The sequence below is a fragment of the Felis catus genome, chromosome X (assembly GCF_018350175.1).
Source record: "Felis catus isolate Fca126 chromosome X, F.catus_Fca126_mat1.0, whole genome shotgun sequence".
NCBI lineage: Eukaryota > Metazoa > Chordata > Mammalia > Carnivora > Felidae > Felis > Felis catus.
In genome coordinates, this window is record NC_058386.1 from 52,381,599 (window position 1) to 52,407,688 (window position 26,090).

Consider the following 26,090-nt stretch of genomic DNA (forward strand, 5'->3'; position numbering starts at 1 on the left):
TTGCTGGAAAAAGAATTCTTGGCTTTATATTTTTCCCTTTGAACACATTGAATATATCATGCCACTCCCTTCTGGCCTGCCACGGTTTTGTGGACAGGTCTACTGCTAACCTTATGTGACTTCTCTTGTAGTTTAAGGTCTTTTCCCTAGCTGCTTTTAGAATTATCTCTTTATTGTTGTATTTTATAAGTTTCACTATGATATGTCTTGATGTTTACTGTTTTTGTTGATTTTGAGGGGAATTCTCTGTGCTTCTTGGACTTGAATGCCTGTTTCCTTCCTAGATTAAGGACATCTCAGCTATAATTTGTCCCTTTTTCTCACTCCTCCTGCTGGGACTCCTATGATATATATATTATGTGCTTTATAGAAACATTGATTTCCTTAATTCTATGTTTGTGATCTAGTAATATTCTTACCCTCTAATTTTCAGCTGAATTATTTTCCATAATTTTATCTTCTATATCAGCATTCTACTCTCTGCTCCTTTAATTAATATTATGATTACATACAGTAAATTTGCATTTCAGTTATAGCATTTTTTTATTTGGGCCTGTCTAGCTTTTAGGTCTTTTCTGTCTGTATCAGGGGTTTCTCTGGTGTCTTCTATGCTTTTTAAAACCCAGCTATTATTCTTATGACTGTTGTTTTAAATTCTTGTTCAGATACATTATTTATATCTGTTGTGAGCAAATCCCTGGGTGTGGTTTCTTCTTGATCTTTTCTTGGGGGAGAATTCCTCCATCTTGTCAATTTATGTCTTTTGCATGTTATGAAAGCTTGTTATGTTTCCTGCTCCTGAGAGTTATGCTATTTTAAGAAGTGGTTATATACTCTCCATGCCTGGTGCTTCAGGAAGTGTTTTTGGTGTATGCTGTGTGCCCTGTCCTGTTGTGATTTGGCTGCTGTTTCCCCCAGGTCAGTCCTCTGCAGAATTCCTCCTTGCTTGCAGTGGGGAGTATTTGGACCTTTAACTATGTGTGCTTTGATTTGTTTGTATATGCCTGATTTAAGAAAAAGAAGAAAGGCCTGTTCCAGAGAGAGAGAGAGAGAGAGAGAGAGAGAGAGAGAGAGAAAAGTAAAAGGAACATAATAACTCCCAAAGTAATAGACAAAAATTTGTAAGCCTCATTCCAAAGTGAAAGAAAGCAAAAAAGAAAAAAAAAACAATTTTAAAGAAGCCTGATCCAAAATAGAAGAAAAGGAAACAAAAAACCAAAGAAACAAACATACAAAAAACTATGTCTGATTCAAAACAAAAACAAAAACAAAAGCCTGGTCCTATTTCCACCAGAACTGAAGCTGACACTCTGGAACACCTTATAATCACTATACTTGGTGCATGCAGGGGTGCCTTTGTTGGTCCTCTGGGGGAGAAGCCCCCTGGGCTGGCTCCACAATCAGACCTGCTTTTGTAAAGATGTACCTGTAGGGTGCATGGGGGGTGGGATTTGATGTAAGTGGCTCCAGCCCCCTTTGAGGGTGTTGTGTTACTCCCTGAAGTCTGACCATGCTAGTGGGTGGGTGAAGATATCACCCCACTCTCTCATCCCTGGATAAGATATCTGGCTCCTACCTCTGTTCAGGTAACCTTCACAGACAAGTGAACAATCTCACTTCCTGTGTCCCAGGCCTCTTTCAGATCCCTGTCCTCAACCCTTCTGTGCCCAGGCTACTGACACAGTTGGCAGCACAGCTCTCCTGTGTTTTATCTCTGGTGTGAGACTGGGGTTCAAAACTCCAAATCTTAAAGGACCTGGCAAGGCAGGGACCCACTGCCCTCCTCCAGAGGAAAGCCTCTCAGCGCTGCAGCTGGTTCTGTTCTGTCCCAGAAAAGCAGTTGCATGTCCATACAGGTGTCTGGGGTTTATGGTGAAGCACAGAAAAAAGCTGTGACCCCTTTTTCTGCCCTTTGTGCCTCTGCTGTTAAATGGCTGCTCAAAGATGCCAGCTGGGTTTTTTTTGTCCTTGGAGAGGCAATATACCCTCTTCCTAATGCATTCCAGGAAGGGGAAATTTGTCTTCCAGTACAACTCAGGGGATCCCCACACCACACTGTTTGCTGTCTGCTCTCTGCTCCCAGGCCTTCCCTCTTTCTCCCCAGTGGCACCACCACCCTCCTGGATCTACTCCAGTAAATGGCACAGACTTCCAAAAACTCAGAATTTCAGCTCCACCATTTTCAAAAGCTTGCAGTAATCAGTTCCTCATGATTCTCCCATTATTGGTTTTGGGGGTGTGCTTTTCTTGTGCAAGCCCAACATGCTCCTCTCTCATCCCCCACCTCTTTCTCCTCTCTGTGAAATGGGCTCCCACCTTCTGTGGTACCATGGCTTTTCTCTCCTCCAATTCCCCTCTCTGCACTTGTGTACCTCCCATTTCTCTCCCTTAAATTATGCAAATTGTTCTCTTAATCCTCAAATTGATTTCTGAGGTGTTCAAAATGATTTGATGTTGATCTAGCTGTGTTTGAGGAATGAGAAAAGCCCAGGGTACCCCTACTTCCCTGCCATCTGTTTTTACTTCTGTTTGCATGGTAGATGTGTTTCTGTCCCTTCCCTTTCAATCTGCATGTCTTTAGGTCTTATCTCTTATAGACTACATATACATGGTTCTTGTTTTTTATCTATTCCATCACCCCATGTCTTTTAATTGGAGCATTTACTCCATTCACACTTAAAGTAACTATTGAGAGGTATATTCTCTCTTTTTTTTTTTTTGTTATTTGTTTTCTGGTAGTTTTTGTAGTTCTTTGTTCCTTTTTTTCTTCTGTTGCTCTTTTCCCTTCTGTTTGATGGCTTTCATTAGTACTATGCTTAGATTATTTTCTTTTTATTTTTTGTGTATCACGTTTTTGGTTTGTTGTTATCATTAGGGTCATATATAATTGCTTATGCATATAGCAGTCTATATTAAATTGATGGTTGTTTAAGTTTTAACTCACTCTAAAGCATTAACTTTTACTCTCCCCCGTGCTTTTTGTATATTATATCACACTTCACATCCTTTTTTTGTGAATTCTTTGACGTTCATAGTTATAATTTATTTTTCTGTTTTTGTGCTTTAACCTACATACTATTTTTATAATTGATTAATCTACTACTTTTATTATATGTTTTCATTTACCTGTCAAATGTTTTCCTTTCATAATTTTCTTTCTCCTAATTATGGCCTTTTCTTTCAACTCAAAGAATTCTGTTACATTTCATGTAAGGCTGGCTTAGTGGTGATGAACACCTTTAATTTTTGTTTGTATGGGAAACTGTTTATCTCTCCTTTTGTTCTGAATGATAACCTTGCTGGGTAGTGTATCCTTGGTTGCAGGTTGTTGTTTTTTTTTTCTTTTTTCAGTTCTTTGATTATATCATGCCACTCTCTTCTGACCTGCAAAAATCTGCTAAAAAAATTTAGCTGATAACTTTATGGAGTTTCTCTTCAATATAACTATCTTTCATCTTACTGCTTTTAAGAATCTCTCTTTATCATTATTTTTTGCCATTTTAATTATGTTTCTTGGTATAGACCTCCTTTGCTTCATTTTTCTTGGGTGCTCTCTGTGTTTCTCACATCTGTGTATTTGTGTCCTTCCTCAGATAAGGGAGATTTTCAGCTATAATTTCTTCAAATAAATTTTCTGCCCCTTTGTCTCTCTCTCTCTTCTTTTTCTGAGATCCCTAAAATGTTAATGTTATTATGCTTGATGATGTCACTGAGGTCCATTAACATATTTTAATTTTTTTATTCTTTCTTGCTTTTGCCATTCAGTTTGGTGCTTTCCATTACACTGTATTTCAGGTAGCTGATCCATTCTTTTGTCTCCTCTAATCTGCTATTAATTCTCTCTAGTATATTTTTTATATCAGTTATTATGTCTTTCATCTTTGATTGGTTCTGTTTTGTACTTTCTATTTTTTAAATGTCTTACTGACATTTCTTATTTTTTTCAAGTCCAGGAAGTATCCTTATCATTATTACTTTGAATTTTTCTTCAGACATGTCACTTACCTCCATTTCATTTAGTTCTTTTGCTATGGTTGTCTTATTCTTTCATTTGGGACGTATTTCTTTGCCTTCTCGTTTTGTTTAACTCTCTGTGTTTGTTTCTATGTATTAGGAAAGTCAGCCATATTTCCTGATCTTGAAAACAGTGGCCTTATGAAGAGAGGTCTCTTATGCCCAACTGTGCAATGTTGCTGTTCATTAGGTCCATGTACTCCCCAATGGCAGGAGTCTCTTTGGAAGAATGTCTGCTGAGTGGTGTGGTTTGGATGGGAAGGGATCCACAGAGGAACATGTGGGCAGGGCACTCAGTATTAGTAAGATAGGTAGAAAGTGCTGATTTCCTAAAATGTCCTTTTATCTAATTATCAGAGGAAGGGAGAGTAATGGAGTCGGAGAACTCTTTTGTTCTTCCAAAGTCTTTTAAGGATTTCTGGACTTCCAGCACATGTTCTGAGATTAGTAAATAAATATTTTTCACACATATCCCAGGCACTTTTCAAACTGTTGCTTCTATGTTGTATCTATTCTGGATTGTTTGTTATGCTGTCTCTTTAATGGCAGGGGTCCAGTTTCCTATCACCCATGGCTCTCCTAGCTAATCCCACTAGTTTTTTTAAAGTGCCAAGAGTTAATTTCCCCTGATTGTAAAAACTCATGAAGTTATTCCCCACTCATTTTCAAAACCAAATGTTACAGGGACTCATCTTCCCAGTTCGTCTCCTGTGCGTCAGTGCCTGGTGAGGTCTGATCCTCTCGCTTTTCCATGCTTGTGGTGTCCCTCCCCTTTGTGGTTAGTCTCGTTGCAGGTTTGGTTCTCAACTCATCTCTGTCCCTCTTGCCCTTTTTGATTTGTCCTTCTCCTTATGATTAACTGTGAAGAGTCTGTTCTGCCAGTCTTTGGGTTGCTTTTTGAGTTAGCTGCACTGATGTGCCTATTATCTTGGTGTGTCTGTGTGATGAGTTGAAAATCTCCTTCTTCACCATCTTTCCAGCCTCTCTCTTGACTGATTTTGTAGAGTTCTTGGTTGTAGTTTTTTTTTTTCCTTTCAGTACTTTAGGTTATATCATGCCACTCCATTCTGCCCTACTAAGTTTCTCCTGAAAAATCAGCTGATAGGCTTATGGAGTTCCTTTTGTATGTATGTAACTGTTTTCTTTTGTCTTGCTGCTTTTAAGCTTATCTTCCCAGTGCCAAGGATTCCTGGTGTGGGATCTGATACTTTCATTTCTCTGTGCTTATGGTGTTCTTCTCGTTTGTGATTAGTCTTGCTGGGAGTTTGGTTCCCAACCTCATGTCTGCCCCTCCTACCCTTTTGGATGTGGCCTCTTCTCTACAATTAACTGTGGTAACTCTGTTCTGCCAGTCTTCATGTTGTTTTCAGAGTTAGTTGCATAGATTTTACCGTTATCTTGATGTATCTGTGGGTCAAGATAAGCTCAGGATTCTCCTATTCCATTTCCCCTGACACTCTCTCTTACTCTCTTATTCTCTCTCTCTCTCTCTCTTTCTCTGTCTCTGATGCATCTACCCAAAGATTTATTAATTTATCTTTTACAAGAACTAGTTCTTAATTTAATTGATTTTTCTGTTGTTTTTATACTCTATGTAATTTATTTTCACTTTGATATTTATTATTTCCTATTTCCTTCCTTATACTGTTTGTGGGCTGTGCTTATTTTTGTTTTTAGTACTTTTTAGATGTTAGGTTAGATTGTTTGAGATTTTACTTTTTTTTTTTTGAGGTAAGACTATATTGCCATGAATTTCCCTCTTATAACTGCTTTTTGTGCATCCCATAGATTTTGGAAAGCTGCATTTCCATTTTTATTTATCTTATTTATTTTTTTCTTTGATTTCTGTGTTTACCCATTGGTTGTTTAATATCATGTTGTTTAGCCTCCACACGTTTATTTTTTTTTCAATTATCTTGTAGTTGATTTCTAGTTTCATAGTGTTGTAGTCAAGAAAGATACTTGATATGATTTCAGTCTTTTTAAATTTATTGATTTGTGGTCTAACATATGATCTGCCTTGGTGAATGTTCCATTTGCACTTGAGAAGAATGTGAATTTTGCTGTTTTTGGATGGATTGTTCTATATATAACCATTAAATTTGTGTGGTCGATTGTGTCATTTAAGGCTAGTGTTTCCTAGTTGATTTTCTATTGTAATGAACTATCCAGTTATGTAAGTGGGGTATAAAGGTCCCCCACTATCATTGTCTGCCTGTCTACTTCTCCCATTATGTCTCTTAATATATACTTTATTTATTTAGGTGCTTATATGTTAGATGTATAAGCATTTTCAAATGTTATATCTTCTTGTATGAAATTCTTCATCATTATATAATGCTTTTCTTTGCATTTTGTTACAGTCTGTGTTTAAAGGCTTTTTTTCTGATAAAATATTGGTACCCTACTATCTTTTTATTTCCATTTGCATGGGATATGTTTTTCCATCCCTTCTCTTTTAGTCTGTAACTTTTGGTCTGAAGTGAGTCTCTTGTAAGAAGCATGCAGAAGGGTCTTTTTAAATAAATCTGTTCTTTCACCCTGTGCCTTTTGGTAGAGGGATTTATTACATTTACATTTAAAGTAATTATTGAGGTGTCTGGGTGGCTCAATCAGTTAAGCGTCCAACTTCAGCTTGGGTCATGATCTTGCAGCTCATGGGTTTGAGCCCCGCATCTGGCTCTGTGCTGACAGCTTGGCACCTGGAGCCTGCTTCAGATTCTGTGTCTCCCTTTCTTCCTGCCCCTTACCTACTCACACACACACTCTCTTTCTCTTAAGGATGAATAAACATTTAAAAAAATTTAAAGTAATTATTGATACATATCTATTATTGCAATTTTGTTAATTGTTTTCTGGTTGTTTTTATATTTCTTTTCCTTTTCTTTCTTCTTTTCCTGCTCTTTTCCCTTATGGGTTAATGACTTTCTGTAGTGTGCTGGTAGGATTCCTTTCACCTTTGTGTGTGTGTCTCTATTATATGTTTTTGATTTGTGGCTACCATGAGGTTCATTTATAGCAACATATTTATAAAGCAGTCTATTTTAAGTTGATGTTCACTTAAGTTTGAAGTTATTCTAAAAACACATTATTACTCCCTCTTTACATTTTATGGTTTTGACGTTATATTTTACATCTTTTTTTGTGTATCTCTTAACTAATTATTGTAGTTATAATTGATTTTAGTACTTTAGTTTTTTAACTTTCATACTAGCTTTATAAGTGGCATATCCACTACTTTTATTATAATAAAGTAACAATTGCCTTTACCATTGAGACTTTTCTTTCATATGTTATTTATTTATGGTCTTACTTTTTCAATTAAGTCCATTTAATATTTATTGTAAAATTGGTTTGCTGGTGATGGACTTCGTTACCTTTTGCTTTACTAAGACATTTTTTTCTCAAATTATGAATGATAACCTTGCCGGCTAGAATATTCTTGGTTGTAAATTTTTTCTTTCCTTCAGTACTTTGAGTATATCTTGCCATTACCTTTCTGGGCTGCAAAGTTTCTGCTGAAATTTTACCTACTAGTGTTATGATGATTCCCTTATATAGAACTAGCTATTTTCTCTGGATTATTTTAAGATTCTTTATGTTTAACTTTTTAAAGATTTTTAAAATTTAAGTATAATGTGTCTTGATGTGGATCTTTTTGGGTTCATCTTGTTTGGGACTTTTGTGTTTCCTGGACCTAGATGTCTGTTTCCTTCTGTAGTTCAGAAAAGTTTTTAGCCATTATTTCCTCACATAAGTTTTCTGTAAATTTTCTCTCTCTCTCTCCTTCTACAACCTTTATAATGATAATGTTAATATGCTTGATGCTGTCCCTGAGGTCCCTTAAGCTATTCTCATTTTTTAAGCAATAAATATTTATGTAATGAGCAAGTGATTTATGATGTAAGTTTCATTTAAAAACCTCAGTATCTCAACATCTCTGATTCCACTGCTAACCCACAGATCACCATGCCCTTTTTACTTTAGTTGCATTGCAACTTTTGGTCACAAAACATGAAATTCTACTTTTCATGGTACGAAAGCTCTATAGTTTCAGTTTATTTAGAGTTTTATTAGTGAACTATGTTGTGAGAACTCCACACTGAATATTTGCAAAACCATCGTTTTTATACTTTTGTGAAAACAGATGTTCACTGACTGGTTCCCAGGCTCAGAATGGGCTTTTATGTTTGTTTGTTTTATTTTATTTATTCTCAAGTTAGCTAATGTGCAGTGTAGTCTCAGCTTCAGGAATAGATTTCAGTGATTCATAACTTACATATAATACCCAGGGCTCATCCCGACAAGTTCCCTCCTTAATGCCCATTGCCCATTTTCCTCACTCCCCCTCCCTCCAACCCCATCAACCCTGTTTGTTCTCTATATTTAAGGTTTTCTTATGGTTTGCCCCCCTCTTTATTTTTATCTTATTTTTACTTCCTTTCCCCTATGTTCAAATGTTGAGTTTCTCAAATTCCACACATGAATGAAATCATACATCTGTCTTTCTCTGACTGACTTCTTTTGCTTAGCATAATACCCTCCAGTTGTTCCACCCACATTGTTGCAAATGGCAGGATTTCATTGTTTTTCATCGCCAAGCAGCATTCCATTGTATACATATACCACATCTTCTTCATCTATTCATCAGTCTATGGACATTTGGGCTCTTTTCATAATTTGGCTATGGTTGATAGTGCTGCTAGAAACATTGGGGTGCATGTGCCACTTCAGATAAGCATTTTTGTTTCCTGTGAATAAATTCCTAGTAGTACAATTGCTGGGATGTAGGGTAATTCTATTTATAATTTTTGAAGGAAACTTCACACTGTTTTCCAAGAGTGGCTGCACCAGTTTGCATTCCCACCACAGTGCAAGAGGGTTCCCCTTTCTCCATATCCTCGCCAACATCCATTGTTTCCTGAGTTGTTAATTGTAGCCTCTCTGACTGGTATGAGGTGGTATCTCAATGTGGTTTTGATTTGTATTTCCCTGATGATGAGCAATGTTGAGCATCTGTTCTTGTGTCTATTAGCCATCTGGATGTCTTCTTTGGAAAAGTGTCTATTCATGTATTCTGCCCATTTCCTCACTGGATTATTGGTTCTTTGGCTGTAGAGTTTTGTAAGTTCTTTATAGATTTTTGATACTAACCCTTTATCTGATATGTCACTTGTAAATATCTTCACCCATTCTATTGATTGCCTTTTAGTTTTGCTGATTGTTTCCTTTGCTGAGCAGAAGCTTGTTATCTTGATGAGGTCCCAATAATACATTTTTGCTTTTATTTCCCATGACTTCAGAGACATATGTCAAGTAACATGTTGCTGCAGCCGAGGTCAAAGAGGTTGCTGCCTGTTTTCTCCTGTAGGATTTTATGGCTTTCTGTCTCATGTTTAGGTCTTCCATCCATTTGGAATTTATTTTTGTGTGGTGTAATAAAGTCGTCCAGTTTAATTCTTCTGCATGTTGCTGTCTAGTTCTCCCAGCCCTGTTTTGCTAAAGAGACTTTTTTCCATTGGATACTCTTTCCTGCTTTGTCGAAGATTAGTTGGCCATATGTTTGTAGGTCCATTTCTGGGTTCTCTTTTCTATTCCATTGGGCTATGGGTCTGTTTTTGTGTGAGTACCATACTGTCTTGATGATTACAGCTTTGTAATATAGGCCAAAGTCGGGATTGTGGCACCTCCAGCTTTGCTTTTCTTTTTCAACATTACTTTGGCTATTTAAGGTCTTTTGTGGTTCCAAATTTTAGGATTATTTGTTCTAGCTCTGTGAAGAAGGCTGGTGCTATTTTGATTGGGATTGCACTGAATGTGTAGATTGCTTTGTGTGGTATCGACATTTTAACAAATATTGTTTTTCCAATCCATGAGCATGGAATATTTTTCCAGTTCTTTGTGTCTTCTTTAATTTCTTTCATAAGTTTTCTATAGTTTTCAGTGTACAGAACTTTTACCTTTTTGGTTAGGTTTATTCCTAGGCATTTTTTGGTTTTTGATGAAATTGTGAGTGGGGTTAATTCCCTGATATCTCTTTCTGTACATTGATTTTATATCCTGCGACTTTGCTGAATTCCTGTTATCAGCTCTAGCAGGTTTTTGGTGGAGTCTCGAGTTTTCCAACAAGAGTATCATGTCATCTCTGAGGAGTTAAAGCTTGACTTCTTCATCAATTTGGGTGCCTTTTATTTCATTTTGTTGTCTGATTGCTGAGGCTAGGACGTCCAACATTATGTTAAACAACAGTGACAAGAGTGGACATCCCTGTTGTGTTCCTGATCTCAGGGGGAAAGCTCTCACTTTTTCCCCATTGAAGATGATATTAGCTGTAGGCCTTTCATATATGGCTTTTATGATGTTAAGGTGTGTTCCTTCTATCCGACTTTCTCAACAGTTTTTATTAAGAAAGGATGCTATATTTATCACATGTTTTTTTCTGTATCTATTGGCAAGATAATATGGTTCTTATCCTTCCTTCTATTAGTGTGATATATCATGCTGATTGATTTGTGAATATTGAACCAGCTCTGCAGCCCAGGAATGAATCCCACTTATCATGGTAAATAATTCTTTTAATGTACTGTTAAATTTGATTTGCTAGAGTCTTGTTGAGAATTTTTGCATCCGTGTTCAACAGGGATATTGGACTATAATTCTCCTTTTTAGTAGGGTCTTTGGTTTTGGAATCAAGGTAATGCTGACTTCATAGCATGAGTCTTGGAACTTTCCTTCTGTTTCTAATTTTTTGGAACAGTTTGAGAAGGATAGGTATTAACTCTGCTTTAATTGTCTGGTAGAATTCCCCTGGGAAGCCATCTGGCCCAGGACTCTTATTAGTTGGGAGATTTTTGATAACTGATTCAATTTCCTCACTGGCTCTGAGTCTGTTCAGATTTTCTATTTCTTCCTGATTGAGTTTTGGTAGTGTGTGTCTAGGAATTTGTCCATTTCTTCCAGATTGTCCAGTTGTTTGGTATATAATTTTTCATAGTATTCACATATTTGTTTGGTTTTCTGTTGTGTTGGTTGTGAAGTCTCCTCTTTTGTTTATGATTTTATCTATTTACGTCATCTCTCTTTTCTTTTTGAAAAAAAAAACATCTTTTAGATTCATTGATCTGATATACTGTTTTTTATTCAATATTGTTTATCTGCTCTAATCTACATTATTTCTCTCCTTCTGCTGACTTTGGGCTTTCTTTTTTGCTGCCTTTCTAGGTCCTTTAGGTGTAGGGTTCAATTGTGCATTGGGATCCTTCTAGCTTCTTGAGATAAGCATGAATTGCAATGTGTTTTCCTCTTAGAACTGCCTTTTATGCATCCCAAAGGGTTTGGACTGGCATGTTTTAATTTTCATTTACTTCCATATATTTTTTTTTAATTTTTTTTTCAACGTTTATTTATTTTTGGGACAGAGAGAGACAGAGCATGAACGGGGGAGGGGCAGAGAGAGAGAGAGAGGGAGACACAGAATCAGAAACAGGCTCCAGGCTCTGAGCCATCAGCCCAGAGCCTGACGCGGGGCTCGAACTCACGGACCGCGAGATCGTGACCTGGCTGAAGTCGGACGCTTAACCGACTGCGCCACCCAGGCGCCCCATACTTCCATATATTTTTTAATATCTTCTTTAATTTCCTGGTTGACCCATTAGTTCTTTAGTAAGATGTTCTTTAACCTGCATATATATATATGGGGGCTTTCCAAATTTTTTCTTGTGGTTGATTTCAAGTTTCATAGCATTGTGTTCTGGAGATATGCATGGTATGATATCAATCATTTTGTACTTGTTGAGGGCTGTTTGTGACCCAGTATATGATCTAATTTGGAGAGTGTTTCATGAGCTATTGAGAAGAATGTGTATTCTGCTGCTTTAGGATGAAAAGTTCTGAATAAATCTGTTAAGTCCATCTGGTCCAATGTGTCATTGAGAGCCATTGTTTCCTTATTGTTTTTCTGCCCAGGTGATCTGTCCATTGTTGTAAGTGGAATATTAAAATCCCCTATAATCATGGTATTCTTATCTATATATTTGTTTATGTTTGTGACTAAGTGATTTATATATTTTGGTGTTCCACATTGGGGACATATTTACAATTGTTTGCCCTTCTTGATGAATACATTCCTCAATTATTTTTTAATTAAAATAATTTAACATTTATTTATTTTTGAGAGAGACACACACAGACTACAAGCAGGGAGGGGCAGATAGAGAGGGAGACACAGAATCTGAAGCAGGCTCCAGGCTCTGAGCTGTCAGCATAGAGCCTGATGTGGGGCTCGGTCCCACAAACCATGAGAACATGACCTGAGCTGAAGTCGGATGTTTAATTGACTGAACCACCTGGGTGCCCCTAAACCCCTTAATTATGATATAGCTCCCTTATTCATCTCTTGTTACAGTCTTTGTCTTAAAATATAGTTTGTCTGATATAAGTATGGCTACTCTGGCTTTCATTTATTTATTTATTTACTTAAATTTTTTTTTCAATATATGAAATTTATTGTCAAATTGGTTTCCATACAACACCCAGTGCTCATCGCAAAAGGTGCCCTCCTCAATACCCATCACCCACCCTCCCCTCCCTCTCACCCCCCCATCAACCCTCAGTTTGTTCTCAGTTTTTAAGAGTCTCTTATGCTTTGGCTCTCTCCCACTCTAACTTCTTTTTTTTTCCTTCCCCTCCCCCATGGGTTTCTGTTAAGTTTCTCAGGATCCACATAAGAGTGAAAACATATGGTATCTGTCTTTCTCTGTATGGCTTATTTCACTTAGCATCACACTCTCCAGTTCCATCCACGTTGCTACAAAGGGCCATATTTCGTTCTTTCTCATTGCCATGTAGTACTCCATTGTGTATATAAACCACAATTTCTGCTAGAACTGATACATGAATTCAGCAAAGTTGCAGGATACAAAATCAATGTACAGAAATCAGTTGCATTCTTATACACTAACAATGAAGCAACAGAAAGACAAATAAAGACACTGATCCCATTCACAATTGCACCAAGAAGCATAAAATACCTAGGAATAAATCTAACCAAAGATGTAAAAGATCTGTATGCTAAGAACTATAGAAAGCTTATGAAGGTAATTGAAGAAGATTTAAAGAAATGGAAAGACATTCCATGCTCATGGATTGGAAAAATAAATATTGTCAAAATGTCAATACTACCCAAAGCTATCTACACATTCAATGCAATCCCAATCAAAATTGCACCAGCATTCTTCTCGAAACTAGAACAAGCAATCCTAAAATTCATATGGAACCACAAAAGGCCCCGAATAGCCAAAGTAATTTTGAAGAAGACCAAAGCAGGAGGCATCACAATCCCAGACTTTAGCCTCTACTACAAAGCTGTAATCATCAAGGCAGCATGGTATTGGCACAAAAACAGACACATAGACCAATGGAATAGAATAGAAACCCCAGAACCAGACCCACAAAGGTATGGCCAACTCATCTTTGACAAAGCAGGAAAGAACATCCAATGGAAAAAAGACAATCTCTTTACTCTGGCTTTCTTTTGATGTCCATTAACATGATAGATGGTTCTCCATACGCTCACTTTCAATTTGCAGGTGTCCTCAGGTCTAAAATGAGTCTCTTGTAGGCAGCATGTAGATGGATCTTGTTTTTTGATACATTCTTATACCCTATGTCTTTTGATTGAGGCATTAATCCATTTACATTCAGAGTAATTATTGAAAGATATGGATTTAATGCCATTGTGTTATCTGTAGTTTTGTGTTTGTGGTGATGTCTTTGGTCCTTTGGAGTCTTTGCTACTTTCCACTCACAGAGTCCCCCTTAAGATCTCCTGCAGGGCTGGTTTAGGGTCATGAACTGCTTTAGTTTTTGTCTGGGAAAGTCTTTATCTTTCCTTCTATGTTGAATGGCAGCCTTGCTGGATAAAGGATTCTTAACTACATATTTTTCATAGTCAGCACATTGAATATTTCCTGCCACTCCATCCTGGCCAACTTTCAGTGTACAGATCTGCTACTACCCCTATGTGTCTACCCTTGTAGGTTAAGGCCCATTTGTCCCTAGCTGCTTTCAGAATTATCTCCTTATCTTTGTATTTTGCCAGTTTCACTATGATATGTCATGGTGTTGATCTGTTTTTGTTGATTTTGAAGGGAGTTCTCTGTGCCTCTTGGATTTGGATGTCTGTTTCTGTTCCCATATTAGGGAAGTTCTCGACTATAATTTGTTCAAATAAACCTTTTGCACTTTGTTTTCACTCTTCTTCTGTAACTCCTATGATTTGGATTTTTATTTGGTTTCATAGAATCACTTAGCTAATTATCCCTTTGTGGTCTAATAATTTCCTATCTCTCTTTTTCCAACTTCATAATTTTCCATAATTTTATCTTCTATTTTAGCTTTTCTCTCCTCTGCTTATTCCATCCTTTCTGTCACTGTATCTAGTTTATGCTGTATCTCATTTATAGCATTTCTTAATTCATCCTAACTAGTTCTTAGGTTTGATCTCTGCAGCAAATGAGTCTCTGCTGCCTTCTATGTTTTTTTTTTCAAGCCCAGCTATTAGTCTGATGACTGTTACTCTAAATTCTTATTCACATATATTGTTTATATGTGTTTTGAGCAGTTCCCTGGCTGTCATTTCTTCCTGGATATTCTTTTGAGGAGAATTCTTCTGCTTTGTCATTTTGGCTATGTTTCTGTCTTTTATATGTTTTGAATGTTTTTTTAATATTTATTTTATATTTTTGAGAAAGAGAGAGATAGAGTGCAAGCAGGGGAGGTGTAGAGAGAGTGGGAGACACAGAATTCGAAGCAGGCTCCAGGCTCTGTGCTGTCTGCACAGAGCCCCATGCAGGGCTTGAATTCATGAAGCATGATATTATGACCTGAGCTGAAGTTAATCAACTGAGCCACCCAGGTACTCCTGTCTTTTACATGGTTTAATAGTTTGTTATGTGTCCTGCATCTGTGAGTACTACTATATTAAGAAGGTGTCATACACTATCCAGGGCCTGGCATTTCAGGAAGTGTTTTTGGAATGTGTAGTGCATACTCTGTTGTTGCCTTTTATCTACTCTATCCTACTGGTCAGTTGTCTGCAAAACTCCTCCTTGCTTGTAGCTATGGAGTGTTTGGACCTTCCACCAGGTGTGCTTTTATTTGTTCTTTGATGTAATTCTGGAAAAAAAGGAAAGGGGTGGAGCCTGATCACATACAAACACAAAAATGAAAGGAGCAAAATAAAAACCTAGCAGAGAATTAAACAAAAACAAAAACAAAACAAAACAAACAAACAAAAAAACTGTAAGGCTGAATCCAGAGAGAGATAAAGGAAAATAAAGGAGGAGACATAGTAAAGGTATAAAAAGAGTAGAGTAAAAATGGCCTTTTATTTCCCTTTCATACCTTAGAGAGTCCTGTTAAGTTTCAATTCAAGCAGAAGAAGGAACAGGTAGGTGCTCTGGATGTCCAGCTGGAAATTTCTTTCCTTAGGTAGATAGATGTGACTCAGCTCAGATCTGACCTTCCTCAGGAAAACTTCACTAGGCACATTCCCTTTTAGGCTAGCACATTCTGATCACTGCACCTCGACTGCACTCCCCAGCCCCAGGTGGTGCACCCCAGCCAAGTGCCAAGCTCCTGGGTCTAAGGGAAAGAAGGTCAGGTTGCCAGAAATGGGTCTGGTCCACCAGCACTGTCGATGGACCAATTATAGACCATAAGGGTCACTGAGGCTGCTGAGTCCTTGTGCCATGTAGGCACAACCACGTATAGAGAGCTGACTGGGTTAGCCAAGGGGGCCTGGGAAGTGAGGCCATGGAGGGCCTGGCTGGCAGCCACAGTTATAGTTTTCTCTGCATTTAATCAGAGGGCTCAGGCAGGTTTTGCGGGTTATGAGGAAGGGAACTTGGAGTGAGTTGCTGTGGCCCAGAGCATGTGTCCCTGTGGAGTATACATTCACTTATAGAGTGCTCTGCCCCCAAACTATTCTCATTTTTAAAAATTATTTTTTTCTTTTTGTTGTGTGGATTGGATGATTTCTACTACCTTGTGTTTCTCTGATTCATCCTTTTGTATCATCTAACCTGCTGTTGATTCTCTCTAGAGTATTTTTCATTTCACTTATTGTATTCTTCCTCTGATTGGTACTTTCTTACGTTTTGTCTTTTTTTAATCTTACTGTGTTCATTCATCTCCTGAGTTTGTTGTGTATCTTTATTACTTCAAATTCTTTATCAGGTAGATTACTTATTTCTCTTTTGTTAGGGTCCTTTTCTGAGGTTTTATCTTGTTCTTTCATTTGGAATGTGTTTCTCTGTATCCTCATTTTTTTTTCTTTTTTCTATGTGTTAGGCCGATCAGCTACCTCTCCCAGTTTTGAAGGAGTGATCTTGTGTAGGAATTGTCCCATGGTGTCCATAGTGTAATCCACTTTGTTCACCAGAGCCAGGTACTCAAGTGGCACCCCCTGTTGAGCTTTGTTTGCCCACTTGTGCAACAGCCATTGTGGCATGGTTGTGGGCAGGGCTATTCCCCACACCTGCCAATATGGCTCAGGATTTATGGCTGTGGCTTCAAATGCATAGCTGTCTTGGGTTCTGCCTGCAGCCTGGCTGGTTTGGGCTGTGATCGTGGGCAAAACTATCCCCTGGCAAGCTTGCTGGCACACTATGGCTACCTCTGTGGCTACATGAGTGGTGGGATCATCCCTACCACCCCAGCTGCTTGGGGTGCTATGGTTCCTGCTGTGGCTATGACATTCGGCAGGGCTACCCCCCTCTAGCTGTCTGGGACAATGCAGCTCCTCCAGTGGTTGGGGCTCTCCCCCAGCCCAAATGGCTGGGGCTGTGGTGGCAGGTGGGTGGAGACTTACCCTGTACCAGCTGGTGATGTTGCCTTCCTGCTCCTGTGACCATGGTGTTGTATGTGGCTCTCAGCATGCATGCCTAGAAGTGTTATCAGGTTACAGTGGGAGTCCCAAGATGTTGTTCACCAGCACTGGTATTAACAAGATAGAACTTAATCATACAAATTGTGCCCAACTGTGTCTCACTCCCCAGAGTGTCTCAGCAGTTTCCTATCTCTCTAGCAAATACTGCAGGACCAATAAGTGGGTCTCCTTCACCTGTGTTATAGGAACTTTCCCACCTGGTTTTTTATTGCTGAGTCCCAAGGTGAATGAGACTACATACAAGTCCTTTTAGAGTGGTTTCTCTTTTCCCTATAGCTCTGTGATTTTCCTGGACATAATCCTTGTTAGTTTTCAGAGCCTAGGTTTTTGGGGAGCTTGTCTCCTGTGTGGGATGTAAGGGTTAGAGTGCATGATATTGAGCCTCAACTCCTTGCTCCTCAAGGAGAAGTTGTGTGTTTTTGAGATCCCTCCCAATTGTGGATTGCCACTCTTGGGGTGTGTTTTTTTTTTCTTTTTCAGTGAGACTTGTCTCTGCCAACTCCTACACATCTTGATGCTGCCCCTTTGTCTCTCATTGTGGAAGCTCTGTTCATTTACTTTTAAGGGCTTTTTTCTGAGTCAGTTATTCCATATGGTGTTGTATATTTGTTTGCTATGGAAGGAGGTAAGTTCAGGATCCTTTTATACCATCATCTTTAACCCTCCTCAGCTTTTTATTTTTTAGATGTTGAGTTCTGTGCACAAGGTATAATACAAGGTAATGTTGCTAAGAGTATTTAATTTTTTAATGATACTTTATATAAACATTATTAATCCCTTTATATAGATGAGAAAACTGAGGCTCAGAGTGATAATGTGATTTGCAGAAGATCATACAATGAATGTCTTAGTAGTCTTTAAATATAGGTTTTGAATGATGAAGCTGTGCTTGTTTGAGCACAAGGAGTATATAGGAACTCTCTGTACTTCCTGCGCAATTTTAGTGTGAATGTAAAATTGCTTTAAAAATACAATTTATTAATTTAAAAATTAAGCATAAAGCCAAGGAGACAGACAAAACCAGATTTTTCCAACTGCAAAACCTGTTGATGAAGCAGAATTTGAATGCAAGTCTGTATGGTTTGAAAAACCCGTAATCCTTTACACTATACCAGTGTTCCTTATAGTATGGTCCGAGGACCCCCATGGGTCCATGAGAGTCTTCTAGGGGTTCTGTCAGATTAAAATTATTTTCAAAATAGTGCTATTATGTTATTTTGCTTTTTTTTGTACTGTGTTGATATTCCCACTAATGGGATAAAAGCAATGGCATTTTAGCACACATAAATCAAGGAAGTGCTACCAAACTGTACTAGTGGTTACTGTATTATTTACTATTACACACCACAAGAAAAATCACCTTCACTTAAAAATTTCTTTGATTAAAAAAATAATTAAAAAATTTTTTGGAATCTCGACTCTACGTATCATTTAGTATTCTTTGTGACAGAATAGGAAGTACACATAAAACATTTTTGCTACATAAAATAGTTGGATGGCTGCCTTTAGGAAAAGCATATGCATGGTTGAATTTTGAGCGAAGCTAGCAGTTTTTCTCATAGAATACCATTTTTGCCTGAGGGTCAATAGGCAATAGAATCTACAGTTATTTTAGTGTTATTCCAATGTATTTTGCAGACATCATCTCAATAATGGATGAAGTGGATCTGTCATTTCAAGGCAAACAACTGGGAGTATTTGTTACAAAATGATAAAGTTTGGGCTTTCAAATGAAAATTAGAGTTTTGGAAAAAAATATGTCCTTGACCATGAGCTTGACAGCTTTCCAGTATTTGAAGACTTTTTGATTAGATCATTGGTGATATTAAATGAAGTGATTGTTTTAAATGTTGTATAATGTCCAACTTTCAACAAAAAATGATGAGGAATACTAAAGGTAAAAAAACCCATAGCAATTGAAGAGACAGAGCAAACATTAGAACCAGAGACAGATATGGTAAGAATGCTGGAATTATTAGACCAACAATTTAAAATAATTATTATGATTAATATGCTAAAAATCCAATAGTGTAAAAGTAGATGACATGCAAGAGTAGATGGGTAATGTAAGCAGAGAGAAGGGAATTCTAAAAAGAATCAAAAAGAAATGCTTGAGTTAAAAAAAAATAAACACTGTAACAGAAATGAATGCCTTTGTTGGGCTTATTAGTAAATTACATACAACTGAGGAAATACTCTCTGAGCTTGTGGATATGTCACTAGAAACTTCCAAAACCAAAAAGCAAAGAAAGAAACCTGAAAATAATAATAAAAAACAGAATATGTAAAAACTATGGGACAACTACAAAAGGTGTATAATATACAGAATGGTAATACCAGAAGGAGAAGAAATAAAAGAACAGAAGACATATTTATAGCAATAATTACTGAGAATATCCCCAGATTAATGTCAGACACCAAACCATAGATCCAGGAGTCTCAGAGAACATCAAAGCAGGTTCCACGCCAAATTAAATTAAAATGTAAAACCCACTACACTTAGGCATATTATATTCAAACTGAGGAAAATCAAAAAGAAAGAAAAAATCCAGAGGAAAAAACACCTGAACAAAGGATAATAATTCTAATCAGAAGCTATGCAAGCAAGAAAAGAGTGGTTTAAAATACTTAGAGTGTTGAGAGAAGAGAAAAACCCACCAACCTAGAATTCTGTACCCTACAAAATTCTTCTTTAAAAGTAATAAAGACTTGGGGCGACTGAGTGGCTCAGTTAGTTAAATGTCCGACTTCAGCTCAGGTCATTATCTCATGTTTTGTGAGTTTGAGCCCCATGTTGGGCTCTGTGCTGACAGCTTGGAGTCTGGAGCCTGCTTAGGATTCTATGTCTCCTTCTGTCTCTGCCTCTCCCCTGCTCATGCTCTGTCTCTCTATCTCAAAAGTAAATAAACATTAAAAAAGTAATAAAGACTTTCTCAGATAAACAAAAATTGAAGAACTTTGTTGTCATTAACTCTGCCTTGTAAGATATGTTAAAAGTTCTTCAGAGAGAAGGAAAATAATATAGGTCATAAACTCAGATCTATATAAAGATAATAAAAGTATTGGAGAAGGAATAAACAAAGGTAAAATAAAATCTTTTGTTTTTTGTTATATTCAGTTGATTTAACAGATACCAGCTTGTTCAAAATAACAGTATCAATGATGTATTAAATAAATATAGCTTATGTTTAAGCAAAATGAATGGCAGCAATGATATGAGGGATGAGAAGGAGGAATTAGGAATACTTTGTTATTATAAGGCACTTGTACTACCTGTGATGCCATGTAATGTTATTTGAAGTGGAGTTGGATTAATTATAAAGATGCATTCCAAACTCTAGGGCAACCACTAATGTTAGAGAAAGGAGAGAAAATAGAATCATAATACATATATAGATTAAATGTCAAGGAAAGGAGAAAGATATGCTATGCTAACACTAATCAAAAGAAAGCTTGAGTAGCTCTATTAATTTCAGACAGAGCAGGCTTCAGGGCAAGAAAATTATCAGAGATAAAGAGGATAATGATAAAGGGATCAGTTCTCTAAGAAGGCATAACAATCCTTAATGTGTATGTGCGTAACAACAGAGCTTCAAAATACATGAGGCAAAGTGCAATAATCAGTTGTATATTTTTTCCAGGTCTGAAGAAAGAACAAGGCACATATAATGGAATCCAACTCTTGGAGGACATCAAAAGGAAATTTTCAAGTTATTTTTTGTACAACCTAGCAGTTCAAATTGTCATATGATTATTTAAGCCTTTCTAAATAAAATTTTTTAACATTTCAAAAAGAAAGGTAGTTGATGTAGTTAATATTTCACATTGCAATCAACCTTTAAGAAACTTTCATTTGTTGAATTTTTGTATAAATCAAAGAATACCCAGAACTATCTGAAAGGGATATTAAAATACTATTATTATAGATATGTAATCATTCCATTTACATATCTATGTGAAACTTGAATTTTCTTCATAAACTTCAACTCAAGCAACATTTTGCAGCAAATCTGAATGCAGAAATGGATATGAGAATTTAGCTGTCTTCTATTTAGCCATACATTAAAGAGGTTTGTGAAAGTGTAAAATAGTGCTGCTTTTCTCATTATTTCCTTTGTTTTTTAAAAGATAGTTATTTTTAAAGGTAGCTACTTTGGGGGCACCTGGGTGGCTCAGTCGGTTAAGCGTCCGACTGCAGCTCAGGTCATGATCTCGCAGTCCGTGAGTTCAAGCCCCATGTTGGGCTCTGTGCTGATAGCTCAGATCCTGGAGCCTGTTTCAGATTCTGTGTCTCCCTCTTTCTCTGACCCTCCCCCATTCATGCTCTGTCTTTCTCTGTCTCAAAAGTAAATAAACGTTTAAAAAATTGTTTTAAGGTAGCCATTTTTATAAAAACGTATTAGCATGTAATGGGATTATTTTAAATATATTAAAATATTAAAAAGTAAGTCCTAATATGGTTAATATTAAAATAATCCACCTAAACAGAAGTGATAAGACTCTCTAAACTTTTAAAGAACATAAAGGAGCCCTGAGGCCAAAAATATCGGGAACCATTGTACAATATCATGTTGCTTTATATATCTTTCTAGCCATCCAGCCCAGATTTCGTAAGCATCCCTTCTTTGTCCATAAATTGTTAAAATTATTGAAGAAAAAAGACCAAGAATGGAGCCCTTACTGGAGTGTTCCTAGATACTTTTCCCAAATAGATATTAATTAATTAATTAATCCTTTTTTATTTGAATTTTATCAGTTACAAATCTACCTAACTGATCTAAGTTTGGGGTATCATCAGAAATTTGTCAAATAATTAAATGAACAAGCTACATTGTATTTATGGTATTCATTTTATCTTTCAGGATAATAACCCAACCAATAGAGTTGAAATTGGCAATACTGCTTGTGTTGGATTCATGTTGGCTACTATTAAACACCAATTTCTTTTCTAGGTTATTCATGAACCATCTATTTAGCAATTCATTCTAGAATTTTTCTGGGACTTTATACTGCTTTTACCATTCTAGTTATATAGTTTTTAGTTTTTACCTTTCTTCTTTTTAAGAAACCTTATATCCAGTGTTCCTGTATCTCTCTTATTTTCAAACTAGTAACAGTTTCTTTTAGTGTCCCAGCTTATAATGTATCCGGTTTGGGAAGTTTGATTTATTTTAATTTTTTTAACGTTTATTTATTTTTGAGACAGAGAGAGACAGAACATGAATGGGGGAGGATCAGAGAGAGAGGGAGACACAGAATCTGAAACTGGCTCCAAGCTCTGAGCTGTCATTACAGAGCCCGACATGGGGCTTGAACTCAAGGACCGCGAGATCATGACCTGAGCCGAAGTCAGACACTTAACATACTGAACCACCCAGGCGCCCCTGATTTATTTTAGAACAGCTAGTTTTTCTCTTACTTTCACCATTTGATTCTCTCATAACCATGTTTTTCTACTCTGTGTACTTCGATAATCAGTCCTCTTCAAAGATAAAATGGGAAAAAAATAGTTCACTAGTTCTGTATTTCTATCTGATAATATGATTTTGTATCCCTAAAGACTGAACCCATTATTTATATGGTTTTCTGATTTTGGTCCTACCTTTAATAAGCCATTTTGTATCATTAGCGATTTTCGTTACCTTATTTCACTCTGGGCTTTAGTCTTTTTAATACAATTCTTAGAGTTATTGTGCTGTGTTTTTTTTTTTTTTTTTTTTTTTGTATTCTCATAATCTGTCAAATGCTCCCTCTTCCATGCTTTATACATTTTCAAAAATGTGATTTCATTAAAGAATGAAAAGGCTATTGCTGAGTCATAATGGCTTATTTAAACATACTTTTTCTTCCTTATAAGGATCCTTTTAAATTATTTTGTCAAAATTTTGTTTTTGAGAAATGCCTTTCTTTTTTAATTTTTAAGTAAATTTTGTTAAGTTTATTTTTGAGAGAGAGACAGTGAGTGCGGAGGGGCAGAGAGAGATGGAGAGAGAGAATCCCAAGCAGGCTCCACACTGTCAGCACAAAGCCTGATGTGGGGCTCAAACACACAAACTGTGAGATCATGAGATCATGACCCAAACTGAAACCAAGAGTTGAATGCTTAACCAACTGAGCCACCCAGGCACCCAAAGAAATGCCTTTTAGAGCCTGTTTTCACTTTGTTTGTTGAGTTCCCGTTATAAATGAAGTAGAACTTTCAAAATGGATAGTACATACAAACTGAAACTAAAGTTTCACAGAACAATACTTTTTGTGTCAGTCAGAACCCTATCAAGAGACAAAAAACAAACTTGAGAAGGGAAAGTTAGCATAAAAAGTTATTGATTATAACAAGGGATTGGAGTAGTGGATAATTTGCTAGTAAGTGATAAAGAGAACTTAGGAATATATAAAAAAACATATAGGGAGCAGCTACTAACCTTAGAGCTGTGATGGAGCATCCAAGGAAGTAGCAAATCTGGAAGACTGTCTTTCCCCCTGTTTCTGGGAAGAGATCCAGACCTTTTTAGAAAGGACACAGCAGTAGCTCACTGGATGATGGACTTAGCTGAGGTGCCACACTAGAGTGACTCATAGGGAAGCTGAGGAAATTTTTCTCTGGAATGTAATTCCAGAGAATTTCAAGGAGTACCTTGAAATTCATGGCAAAGCTGTCTGAGTTTCCATTCATAGGGAAGTGCCATGCCAGCAACACTTGTTTGGAAACTGGGGTGTTAGGGGAGCTTTTTACAGGGAAGAGCCACAGTGGTGGTATTCCACACCAAAGGTGGTGCCAGGAGGAAGCTTTCATGGGAAGATGCAGCATACTGCTTGTCACCATGTTTTGGAGGAGCCAACTGAGAAGAGCAATTGAAGTTGAAGGCTATGAATTAATAACCAGTACTTTACCCTTACTATTGGCAATGTTTTCTGATATTTCCTATTCTATTTGATTCTTAAAAAAAAAAAACGCTAGTTGCAGCCCACTAAATTTATTTCATTTGTTGTGATCTGTACTTTAAAAATTCATGAGTTAGAGGATATAAAAATACATAAGTTATCATCTATGACTTTGAGGAGCATAAAATCTAATTGGGGCAATATTTAAATAAGGGACATTTTCATAAAGAAATGAGCATTTTCATAAAGAAAAGGATATTTATATAAAGAAATGAAATGTAAGGTAATACAGACTAAGGGATACACAAATATTACAGTAAGTTTTATAGGCATTCACTAATCACTAGTAGCTTTGAAAAGTAGAAATTAGATACATACATATGTTAGTAGATGTTAATGAATTAGATAAGTAGATAAAGATGTTATGGGCATCACTCTTGGAACTAAGGTCCTCAGTATGTAGGTAATAGATTGCTATTGCAGAGTTGTAAATACAGTCATGACTTGGTCAGAGTTGTATTTCCTTGATTAGTTTCTTTTGCTTTTTGTCACTTTTAATATTTTCAATTTCTTAAAAAACAAGGGAAGAACCATCATTCTAGAACATCACAAGACAAAGAATGAAAATGTAGGGTGAAGATTGTTAATAATACTAAAATAAAGCAAATTTATTAAAAAAAATTTAGATAAGCATATCTTAAAAACTTAAAAGAATAGAAATTCTAACAATGATCTTTATAATTTCAAAAGATATTAAAAACTTATTATTAATTAAGGAGATAAAATTTTGCAGTGATTATATTATTACAAATAAAATATTGACTCCATGAATTATAAAAAAATCAGATTATTTGTAGATTTGTTTATAAGAAAATATTTCATCACATTATTTCTCTCAAATGTTTAGCTCTTAACAAAGATATGAATACAATATTCCCACAAATTATTATTTTTTAATCCTTCATTGAGTTTTTTATTAAGTTTTTATTAAATTCCAGGTAGTTAATGTACAGTGTAATATTAGTTCCAGGTGTACAATGCAGTGATTCAACACTTCCATGAAACACCTGGTGCTCATTTATAGCAACTACGCTTCTTAATTGCCATCACCTATTTTACCATTACCCCCAGCCAGCTCCCCTCTGATAATCATAAGTATGTTTTCTATACTGACAAGTGTTTCTTGGTTTGGCTCCATCACTCCCCCCGCCCCTTTGTTTGCTTGTTTTGTTTCTTGAATTCCACAAATGGAGTGAAATCATATGGTATTTGTCTTTCTCTGACTGATTTATTGTGCTTAGCATCATACTCTCAAGCTCCACCCACATCATTGCAAATGGCAAGATTTCATTCTCTTTATGGCTAAGTAATATTCCATTGTGTGTGTGTGTGTGTGTGTGTGTGTGTGTGTACCACATTTTCTTTGTGTATTCATTAGATGGAGGCTTGAGGTTTCTGTAATTTGGCTATTGTAGATAATGCTGGTATAAACATTAGGGGGCCTGTATCGCTTCAAATCAGAATATTTATATCTTTTGGATATAATGCCTAGTAGTGCAATTGCTGGATCATAGGGTAGTTTTATTTTTAACTTTTTGAGGAACCTCTATACTGTTTTCCAGAGTGGCTGCACCATTTTGCATTCCCACCAACAGTGTAAGAGGATTCCCCTTTCTCCACATCCTTACAAACACTTGTTGTTTCCGGTATTGTTCATTTTAGCCACTCTGACTGGTGTGAGGTGATATTTCACTATAGTTTTAATTTGTATTTCCCTGATGATAAGTGGTGTTGACCATCTTTTCGTGTGTCTGTTAGCCATCCACATGTCTTCTTTAGAAAAATGTCTATTTATATGTTCTTGCCAATTTTTGACTTGGATTATTTGTTTTTTGGAGTGTTGAGTTTGATAAGTTATTTCTTGAGTTTCGATACTAACCTGCTATCAGATATGTGACTTGCAAATATCTTCTCTATGCTGTAGGTTGCCTTTTAGTTTTGCTGATTGTTTCCTTTGCTGTGCAGAAGATTTTGATCTTGATGAAGTCCCAATAGTTTATTGTTATTTTGTTTCCTGTGCGTCGGGAGACATATCTAGTAAGAAGTTGCTACAGCCAATGTCAAAGACGTTACTTTCTATGTTCTCCTCTAGGATTTTAATGGTTACCAGTCTCCTATTTAGGTCTTTCATCTATTTTGAATTTATTTCTGTGTATGGAGTAAGAAAGTAGTCCAGTTTTATTCT

At 36.6% G+C, this 26,090-nt stretch overlaps 1 protein-coding gene across 2 annotated transcripts in view; it reads left to right on the forward strand.

Moving 5' to 3' along the window:
* Nucleotides 1-26,090, forward strand: part of ZC3H12B (zinc finger CCCH-type containing 12B) — a 482,912-nt gene that overhangs the window by 33,357 nt on the left and 423,465 nt on the right. Inside the window, exon 2 of one of the 2 annotated variants that reach the window (XR_006593330.1) lies at nt 20,605-21,173. The exons of the other annotated variant lie outside the window; for it this stretch is intronic. The gene's annotated coding sequence lies outside the window, so the exon portion shown is untranslated. Of the gene's footprint in view, nt 1-20,604; nt 21,174-26,090 lie in introns of those variants that run through there. 2 annotated transcript variants of the gene reach the window in all.